Source organism: Balaenoptera acutorostrata, chromosome 5 (genome assembly GCF_949987535.1).
Source record: "Balaenoptera acutorostrata chromosome 5, mBalAcu1.1, whole genome shotgun sequence".
Classification (NCBI taxonomy): domain Eukaryota; kingdom Metazoa; phylum Chordata; class Mammalia; order Artiodactyla; family Balaenopteridae; genus Balaenoptera; species Balaenoptera acutorostrata.
Window position 1 is genome coordinate 139,637,546 of NC_080068.1, and position 10,582 is coordinate 139,648,127.

At 37.9% G+C, this 10,582-nt stretch overlaps 1 pseudogene; it reads left to right on the forward strand.

The window, feature by feature from the left end:
- The first annotated feature begins 954 nt into the window (after positions 1-954).
- Positions 955-1,921, forward strand: LOC102998399 (AP-2 complex subunit beta-like; annotated as a pseudogene).
- Positions 1,922-10,582: the final 8,661 nt, after the last annotated feature.

Genomic DNA, 10,582 nt, shown 5'->3' on the forward strand with positions numbered 1-10,582 from the left:
GAGGCCATGATAGTGAGAGGCCCGCGCACCGCGATGAAGAGTGGCCCCCGCTTGCCGCAACTGGAGAAAACCCTCGCACGGAAACGAAGACCCAACACAGCCAAAAATAAATAAATAAATAAAAATTAAAAAAAAAAAAACATTCTCTGACATAAATCATACCAATGTTTTCTTAGGTCAGTCCCCCAAGGCAATAGAAATAAAAGCAAAACTAAACAAATGGGACCTATTCAAACTTATAAGCTTTTGCACAGCAAAGGAAACCATAAACAAAAATGAAAAGACAACCTACGGAATGCGAGAAACTATTAGCAAATGATGCAACTGATAGGGGCTTAATTTCCAAAATATACAATCAGCTCATACAATTCAATCACAAGAAAAACAACCCAATCAAAAAACGGGCAGAAGAACTAAAGAGACATTTCTCCAAAGAAGACATACAGATAGGCAATAGGTATATAAAAAGATGCTCACCATCGCTAATTATTAGAGAAATGCAAATCAAAACTTCAATGAGGTATCCCCTTAAACCGATCAGAATGGCCATCATTAAGAAGTCTACAAATAATAGGGGCTTCCCTGGTGGCGCAGTGGTTGAGAGTCTGCCTGCCAATGCAGGGAACACGGGTTCGAGCCCTGGTCTGGGAAGATCCCACATGCCGCGGAGCAACTAGGTCCATGAGCCACAATTACTGAGCCTGCGCGTCTGGAGCCTGTGCTCCGCAGCAAGAGAGGCCGCGATTGTGAGAGGCATGCGCATCGAGATGAAGAGTGGCCCCTCGCTTGCCGCAACTAGAGAAAGCCCTCGCGCAGAAACGAAGACCCAACACAGCCAAAATTAAATAAATTAATTAATTAATTAATTAAAAAAGAAGTCTACAAATAATAAATGCTGGCGAGGGTGTGGCAAAAGGGAACCCTCCTACGCTGTTGGTGGGAATGTGTGCCGCCACTATGGAGAACAGTATGGAGGTTTCTCTGTAAAAAAAAAAATAAAAATAGAATTGCCATATGATCCAGCAATCCCACTCCTGAGCATATACCCAGACAAAACTATAATTCAAAAAGATGGCTCTCTTGGGGGGAGGGCTAGAGAGTCTTGTGGGACAGTCCTTCACCCCACCATTAATGCCTGCAACGTTTGCTCCTTCAGCTACTACTGCTTTGGTCAGCAGTGGTCTAAATGACCAATTTGAACTCTCCATGGGGACAGGCATGGTGCCAGGTTGGTATGTGGCTCCGAAAGCTGTCTGGCTGCCTGCAGTGAAGACTAAAGGCTTGGAGATTTCGGGTACATTTACTCACCACCAAAGGCACATCTATATGGCAATGAACTTCACGAGCAGAGCTCTGCAGCACGTGACTTTGCAATTCAGTTGAACAAGAATAGCTTTGGTGTCATCCCCAGCACTCCTCAGGCCATCCATACACCACTGATGCCAAACCAGAGCATTGATGTCTCCCTGCCTCTCCACACCTTGGGCCCAGTCATGAAGACAGAACCTCTGAACAAGCTGCAGGTGGCTGTGAAAAACAGTAGCGATGTCTTCTACTTCAGCTGCCTCATTCCACTCAATGTGCTTTTTTGTAGAAGACGGCAGAATGAAGCACCAGGTCTTCCTTGCAACATGGAAGGCTATTCCCAACGAAAATGAAGTTTCGGATTAAGGAAAGTCATTTAAACGCTAACACTGTTTCCAGCAAGTTGCAAAACAGCCACGTCGATACTATTGCCAGGAGGAATGTGGAAGGGCAGGACGTTCTGTACCCATCCCTGAAGCTCACTTATGACATTTGGATTTTGGCCCAGCTCCAAAGCCAGCCAGGAAACCTCAATTACACACTGTCGCTGAAGTGTAGAGCTCCTGAAGTCCCCCAGTACATCTATCAGGTCTACAACAGTGTTTTGAAAAACTAGTAGACTGGTCCGGTGCCCTCTGGCGACCCTGTGATCGGTGCAAGCCAAGAACTCTTAACTGGAAGAAATTGTATTGCCATGTAGAATCTGAACCCAAATACACTGAGGTCACCCCACAAGGTAGTGACGAAGTCTAACCTGTGCTAATGTTACGGCACAACCTGTTGGATAGTTTTAGCTTCCCGTGAACATTTGTAACCACAGCTTCAATCACTTTTCACCTCTTGCCACCTGCTGCTGTCCTTACTTGCGGGCTTCTCCATCCTGTGCCAGTGGCAGGTATTTTTGACTGTAGGGTGATATTTCGTAATCAAGAGCTTGTTCCAAAAGCAGAAGACAAAAAATATTAAAGCAAGGAAAAGTGTCACTAAAAAAAAATCGGGTTATGTGTTGTGTTTTTTCTACCCAGTTATTTGAGCATGTTATATATTTTATACATTAGATATATTTTTCAAATATTCCCATTTTGTAGGTACACTCTTACTCTCTGTAAATTGTTTCCTTTGATGTTCACACCTTTATAGTTTAATGCAATCGATTTTTCAATTCTGTTTGCTTTTGTTACCTGTGCCTTTGGGGTCATATTCAAAAATACATTGCTCATACCACTGTCAAGAAGTTTTGGGATTTCCCTGGCGGTCCAGTGGTTAAGACTTTGCCTTCCAATGCAGGGGGTGCGGGTTTGATCCCTGGTTGGGGAGCTAAGATCCCACATGCCTCGTGGTCAAAAAACCAAAACATAACACAGAAACAATATTGTAACAAATTCAACAAAGACTTTAAAAAATGGTCCACATCAAAAAAAAATTTTTTTTAAAAAGAAGTTTTTTCCCTCCTATATCTTCTTCTAGTAATTGTACAGTTTCGGATCTTATATTTAATTCTCTAAACCACTTCGAATTAATTTTTGTATATAATGTGAGATACGGGTATAATTTCTTCCTTATGCTTGTGAATATTCAGTTTTGTACTAATTTACTGAAGAGAGGATCCTTTCCTCATTGTATATTCCCGGAACTTTTGTCAAAGATCAATTGATTGTAAATATATGGATTTATTTCTGAGGTCTATATTTCGTTCTGTTTTTCTAAATGTCTGTTTTTATATTACTACCCTACTGCTTTGATTACTATGCATTGTACTATACTTTGAAATTATGAAGCCTGATGCCTTCAGCTTTGTTCTTTGTGCTCAAGATTGCTTTGAGGGGCTTCCCTGGTGGCGCAGTGGTTGAGAATCTGCCTGCCAATGCAGGGGACACGGGTTCGAGCCCTGGTCTGGGAAGATCCCACATGCCGCGGAGCGACTGGGCCCGTGAGCCACAATTACTGAGCCTGCGCGTCTGGAGCCTGTGCTCCGCAACAAGAGAGGCCGCGATGGTGAGAGGCCCGCGCACCACGATGAAGAGTGGTCCCCACTTGCCGCAACTAGAGAAAGCCCTCGCACAGAAACGAAGACCCAACACAGTCATAAATAAATAAAAATAAAAAAACCATTTCAAATTTCATTAAAAAAAAAAAAAAGATTGCTTTGAATATTTTGAGTCTTTTATATGGTTCCATACGAATTTTAGGATTTCTTTTTCTATTTTCTGGGGAAAATGCCTTTGGCATTTTGAGATGGATTGCTTTAAATCTGTAGATTGCTTTGGGTAGTATGGACATTTTAACAACATTAATTTATTCAATCCTATAACGTGGGCGATCTTTCCATTTATTTGTGTATTTTTCAAATTCTTTCATCAATATTTCATAGTTTTCAGTGTATGGCTCTTTCAGATTCTTGGTTAACTGCATTCCTAAGTATTTTATTCTTTTCGGTGCTATTGTAAATGGGACTTTTTAAACCTTTTCTAATAGTTTCTGTTGTTAGTGTATAGAATACCAAATGATTTTTGTATGTTGATTTTGTATCCTGCAATTTATTCTATTTATTTACTGGTTCAAACAGTTTTTTGGAGGTGGCACGTTTAGGGTTTTGTAGATATAAAAACATGTTATCTGTGAACAGAAAAAATTTAGCTTTACCTTTATGATTTGGATTTCTTTTTTTTATTTTTCTTGCCTACTTGCTCTGGTTAGGAATTCCAGTACTATGTTTTTCTTTTTCTTTTCTTTCTTTCTTTTTGGCTGCGTTGGGTCTTCATTGCTGTGTGCGGGCTTTCTCTAGTTGTGGCGAGCGGGGCCTACTCTTTGTTTCAGTGAGCAGGCTTTTCCTTGCAGTGGCTTCTCTTATTGTGGAGCATGGGCTCCATGTGCACGGGCTTCAGTAGTTGTGGCTCGTGGGCTCAGTAGTTGTGGCTCTTGGGCTGTAGAGCACAGGCTCAATAGTTGTGGCGCACGGGCTTAGTTGCTCCGCGGCATGTGGGATCTTCCTGGACCAGGGCTCAAACCCGTGTCCCCTGCCTTGACAGGCAGATTCTTAACCACTGCGCCACCAGGGAAGTTCCCAATACTATGTTGAATAGAAGAGGCAAGTATAGGTAACCTTGTCTTGGTCCGAAACTTAGAAGAAACGCTTTTGCGATTCATAATTCAACATACTGTTAGCATTGGGCTTGTCATATGACTTTTAATTTGTTGAGGTAATTCCTTCTGCAACTATCAATCATTTCTTGACAGTCTTTATCATGAAAGGAAGTTGGATTTTATCAAATAATTTTTCTGTATCTATTAATATGATCATGTTTTCCCTTTATTCTCTTAATGTGATGTATCACATTTATTGATTTGCATACGTTCACCCATCCTTGCATCCGGGCATAAATCCCATTTCATCATGGTGAATGATTGTTTTAATGTGCTATCGAATTTAGTTTGCCAGTATTTTGAGTATATTTCATCTATGTTTTTCAGGGATATTGATCTGTACTTTTCTCCTAGAGCCCTTGTCTGGTTTTGATATTGGGGTAATGCCTCATAAGATGGTTTGAAAGTGTTCCCTCCTCTTTAAATTTTTGGAAGTATTTGAGAATTCTTGGCTTTAATTTCTCTTTAAATATTTGGTATAACTCACCAATAAAACCATCTGGTCCTGGGATTTTATTTATTGAGAGGTTTTTCAATAGTATTTCATTGTCTTTACTCACTACTGGTCTGTTCAGGTGTTCTATTTCTTAACTATTTAATCTTAGTAGGTTGTTTTTTTCTAGGAGTTCGTCCATTTTTTTCTAGGTAATCCAAGTTGTTTGCATATGATTGTTAACAGTTAGTAGTCTCTTATTGTCCTTTGTATTTCTGTAGCATTATTGTATTGCCTATATATATGTGTGTGTATAGATATACACATATATATATTCTATCTTTTTCTTAGTTATTCTAGCTAACAGTTTGTCAATTTTCTTCTTTTCCAAAAAAACTTCTCAATATTATTTATCTTTCTACTATTCTTGTAGTCTCGATTACTTTTCTTAAAATTTTTATTGGAGTATAGTTTATTTATTTATTTATTTATTTTTGGCTGAGTTGGGTCTTCGTTGCTGTGCACGGACTTTCCCTAATTGCGGCAATCGGGGGCTACTCTTTGTTGCGGTGCGCGGGCTTCTCATTGTGGTGGCTTCTCTTGTTGCGGAGCACGGGCTCTAGGTGCACGGGCTTCAGTTGTTGTGGCTTGTGGGCTCTAGAGCGCAGGCTCAGTAGTTGTGGTACACAGGCTTAGTTGTTTGTGGCATGTGGGATCTTCCCAGACCAGGGATCGAACCCACGTCTCCCGTGTTGGCAAGCAGGTTGTTAACCACTGCGCCACCAGGGAAGTCCCTGGAATATAGTTGATTTACAATGTTGTGTTAGTATCAGGTGTAAATTGAATCAGTTATACATATACATATAGCCACTCCTTTTTAGATGCTTTTCCCATATAGGTCATTACAGAGTATTGAGTAGAGTTCCCTGTGCCATACAGTAGGTCCTTCTATTACTTTTATAACTTCTCTAATCATTATTTATTTCATTCTGCCAACACTGAGCTTAGTTTGTTCTTTTTCTAGTTCCTTTAGTTGTAAAGTTAGGTTCTTTAATTGTTTTTGGTTTTTTTTCAGAGACAAAATATTTTATTACTTACAGCACAGCAAGCATGGGCATAATAATGTATTGGTTCTCTCTCCCCCACCCAGTTGCCACTGGGATGACACAGAGGGATCCAGTTGGGTGATATGTATGTACTCGGTTGTGTAACACTGAGGAAGGCTGAGTTTGAGGACTCCACTGCTTTTAAAATGAGAGGTTAGCAAGCTTCCTGTTTGCCTGAGGGAGAGACATTACCTCACTCCTCAAGGCTGTTCCTTACAAACACACTCCCGAGAAATGGCTCAGGCGAAATGCTGTCAGGACATGCATTCTTTTTCTTCCTTCTTTTTTTTTTTTTAATTGAAGAATAGTTGACATACAATATTATGTTAGTTTCAGATATACAACATAATGATTCAGCATTTAAGTATATTACAAAATGATCACCTTGATGAGTCTAGTAAACATCTGTCCCTATCTACAGTTATTGCAATCGTGAACCATACTCTTTATTCTCTATATTAAATTCTTGTCCATTTTTATCATATAACTGGAATTTTGTGCTTCTTATACCCCTTCACCTGTCTTGTCCAGCACCCACTCAGCTCCCCGTTTGCAACCACCAATTTGGTCACTGTGTCTGTAAGACTTGTTTTGTTGTGTTTGTTTTGTTTTTAGATTACACGCATAAGTGAGATCATGCGGTATTTGTCTTTTTCTATGTGACTTACTTCACTTAGCATAATGCTCTCTAGGTCTATCTATATTGTCAAAAATGGTAAGATTTCATCTTTTTATGGTTGAGTAATATATATAACTATATATGTATACACATATCTATACATATATTTGTATCTATGTGTATATGTATATATGTATATGTATCTGTGTGTATATATGTATATGTACCTCTGTGTATATGTATATGTATCTGTGTATACATATATGTATGTGTATATATGTATATGTATCTATGTGTATTATGTATCTATTTATGTGTATGTATATATGTGTATATGTACATGTGTTTCTGTGTATGTGTGTATATGTGTATATACATATGTACATATGTATATTTGTGTATATATGTATATGTTTATGTGTGTGTCTGTATATCTATCTATCTATATCACTTTTTTGTCCATTTATCTATCATTGAACATTTAGGTTGCTACCATATATTGGCTATCGTAAGTTATGTTGCAATGAACATAAGAGTGCATGTATCTCTTTAAATTAGTTTTTTGCTCTGTTTTGTTTTCTTTGGATAAATAACCAAAAGTGGAATTGCTAAACCATATGATAGTTTTATTTTTTTATGTTTTCAGAACCCTCTATAGTGTTTTCAATAGTGGCTGCACCGATTTACATTCTTCACAACAGTGCAGGTGAGTTCTCTTTTATCCACATTCTCAGCTACACTTCTTAATTGCTGTCATTTTGATGCTAGCCATTCTGACAACTGTAAGGTGATATCTTTTTGTGGTTTTGATTTACGTTTCCTGATGATTAGTGATGTTTCCATGTGCCTTTTGGCCATCTGTATTTTTTTTTTTCCTTTGGCAAAAGGTGTATTCAGCTCCTCTACCCAATTATTTTTATTTTAATTTTATTTATTTTTAAAAATTATAGCTTATTTACACTATTATATTAGTTTCAGGTGTATAGCATAGTGATCCAGTATTTTTTACAGATTATACTTGATTAAAAGTTATTACAAGATAATGACTATAATTCTCTGTCTTATATAATATATCTTTGTTGCTTATCTATTTTATACATAGTAGTTTGTACCTCTTAATCCTATACCCCTAATTTTCCCCTCTCCCCTTAGCTGTCCCCACTGGTAACCACTAGTTTGTTTATACATCCGTGAGTCTGTTTCTGTTTTGCATATACATTCATTTGTTTTATTTTTAGATTCCACGTGTAATGATATCACACAGTATTTGCCTTTCTCTGACTTACTTCATTAAGCGTAATATTCTCTAGGTCCATTCATGTTGTTACAAATGGCAGAATTTCATTCTTTTTATGGCTGTGTAATATTCCACTGTACCTATATGCCATATTTTCTTTATCCATTTGTCTGTCCATGGGCATTTGGGTTGCTTTCATATCTTGGCCATTGTCAATAGTGCTGCTATGAACATTGGGGTTTATGTACCTTTTAGAATTAATGTTTTCATTTTTTCCCTAGATATGTACCCAGGAGAGTTATTGATGGATAATATGGTAGCTCTATTTTTAGCTTTTTGAGGAACCTCTATACTATTTTCCATAGTGCCTGCAACAATTTACAATTCTACCAACAGTGTACAAGTGTTCACGTTTCTCCACATCCTCTCCAAAATTAGTTATTTGTAGACATTTTGATGATAGCTATTTTGACAGGTGTGAGGTTGATGTCTCATTGTTGTTTTAAATTGAACTTCTCCAATAATTAGTGATGTTAAGCATCTTTTCATGTGCCTTTTAGCCATCTGTATGTCTTCTTTGGAAAGATGTCTATTCATGTCTTCTGCCCATTAGTGACTGTGTTGTTTGTTGGTGGCGGTGTTTTGTTTTTGTTTTTGTTTTTTGATATTGAGTTGTATGAGCCATTTACATGTTTTGGATATTAACCCTTTGTCAGTCATATCATTTGCAAATATTTTCTTCCATTTTTCACTTTGAATTTTTATTTTGTTGATGGTTTTCATTGCTGTGCAAAAGCTCTTAAGTTTATTTAGGTCCCATTTGTTTACTTTTGCTTTTATTTCTTTTGCCTTAGAGGCCAGATGCAAAAAACTAGTGCTACAATTTATGTCAAAGAGTGTTCTGCCTATGTTCTCTCCTAGGAGTTTTATGGTTTGGTGCATTACATTTAGATCCTTAATCCATTTTGAATTTATATTTGTGTATGGTGTGTGGAAATGTTCTAATTTCATTCTTTTACATGTAGCTGTCCAGTTTTCCCAGCACCACTTATTGAAGAGACTGTCTTTTCTCCATTGTATGTTCTTGCCTCCTTTGTAGTAGATTTATTCACCATAAGTGTGTGGGTTCCTTTCTGGGCTCTCTATTCTGTTCCATTCGTCTGTGTGTCTGTTCTTGTGATTATTGTAGCTTTGTAGTCAGGGAGCATGCTATATCCAGCTTTGGTCTTTTTTCTCAGAATTCCTTTGGCAATGTGGGTATTTTGTGGTGCTATATTTATTTTAGGCTTATTTGTTCTAGTTCTGTGAAAAATGTCATGGGTATTTTGATAGAGATTGCTTTAAATCTGTAGGCTGCTTTGCATAATATGGCTATTTTAAAAAGATTAATTCTTCCAATCCAAGAGCATGGAATATCTTTTCATTTATTTGTGTCATCTTCAGTTTCCTTCATCAATGTCTTATACTTTTCAGCATATAAATCTTTCACCTCTGTGGTTAAATTTATTCCTAGGTATTTTATTATTTTTGATACAATCGTAAATGGTTTTTTCTTAATTTCTCTGATAGTTTGTTATTAGTGCAGAGAAAAATAACAGATTTTTGTATTTTAATTGTGGATACTTCAAATTTACTGAATTGATGCTAATAATTTATTGGTGAGATCCTTAGGGTTTTCTCTACATATTACCTTGTCATCTAAAAAAAGCAGGGACAGTTTTACTTCCTGTACAAATCAGATCTCATTTTTTATTTTTATTTTTGTCTTTTTGCTGTGGCTAGGACTATTAATACTGTGTTGAATAAAAGTGGCGAGACTAGGTATCCTTGTCTTGCCCCTGTTCTCAGAGGAAATGCTTTCAGCTTTTCACCATTGAGTATGATGTTAGCTCTGATTTTGTCATATATGCCCATTATCATAGAAAGGTATGTTGCCTCTATGCCCACTTTGTTGAGAGTTTTTATCATAAATTAAATTTTGAATGTTGTCGAATTTTGCCAAATGCTTTTGCTGGAGGTATGAAGATGATCATATGATTTTATCCTTTGCTCTGCTAATCTGGTGTGTCACTTAATTGATTTGCGTATATTGGATCATTCTGGCATGGCTGAGATAAATCCCATTTGATCATGGTGTATGGTTCTTTTAATGTATTGTTTTGTTTTGGCTGCATTGGGTCTTCATTGCTGCGTGCGGGCTTTCTCTAGTTGCGGTGAGCGGGGGCTACTCTTCATTGCGGTGCACGGGCTTCTCATTGCCATGGCTTCTCTTGTTGCGGAGCACGGGTTCTAGGTGCGTGGGCTTTAGTAGTTGTGGCACATGGGCTCAGTAGCTGTGGCTCACAGGCTCTAGAGTGCAGGCTCAGTAGTCATGGTGCACGGGCTTAGTTGCTCCGCGGCATATGGGATCTTCCTGGACCCGTGTCCTGTGCATTGGCAGGCGGATTCTTAACCACTGCGCCACAAGGCAAGTCCCTTTTAATGTATTGTTGAATTCAGTTTACTAATATTTTGTTGAGGATTTTTGCACCTATGTTCATCAGGGATATTGGCCTATAATTTACTTTTTTTGGTAATGTCTTTATCTTGTTTTCACATATGGGTGATGCTGGCTTCAGAAAATAAGTTTGGAAACACTCCTTCAATTTTTTGAGATAGTTTGTGAGAAGGATAGATAGTAACATTCCTCTAAATGTTTGGTAGAATTTCTCAGTGAAACCACCTGGCCCTGAACTTTT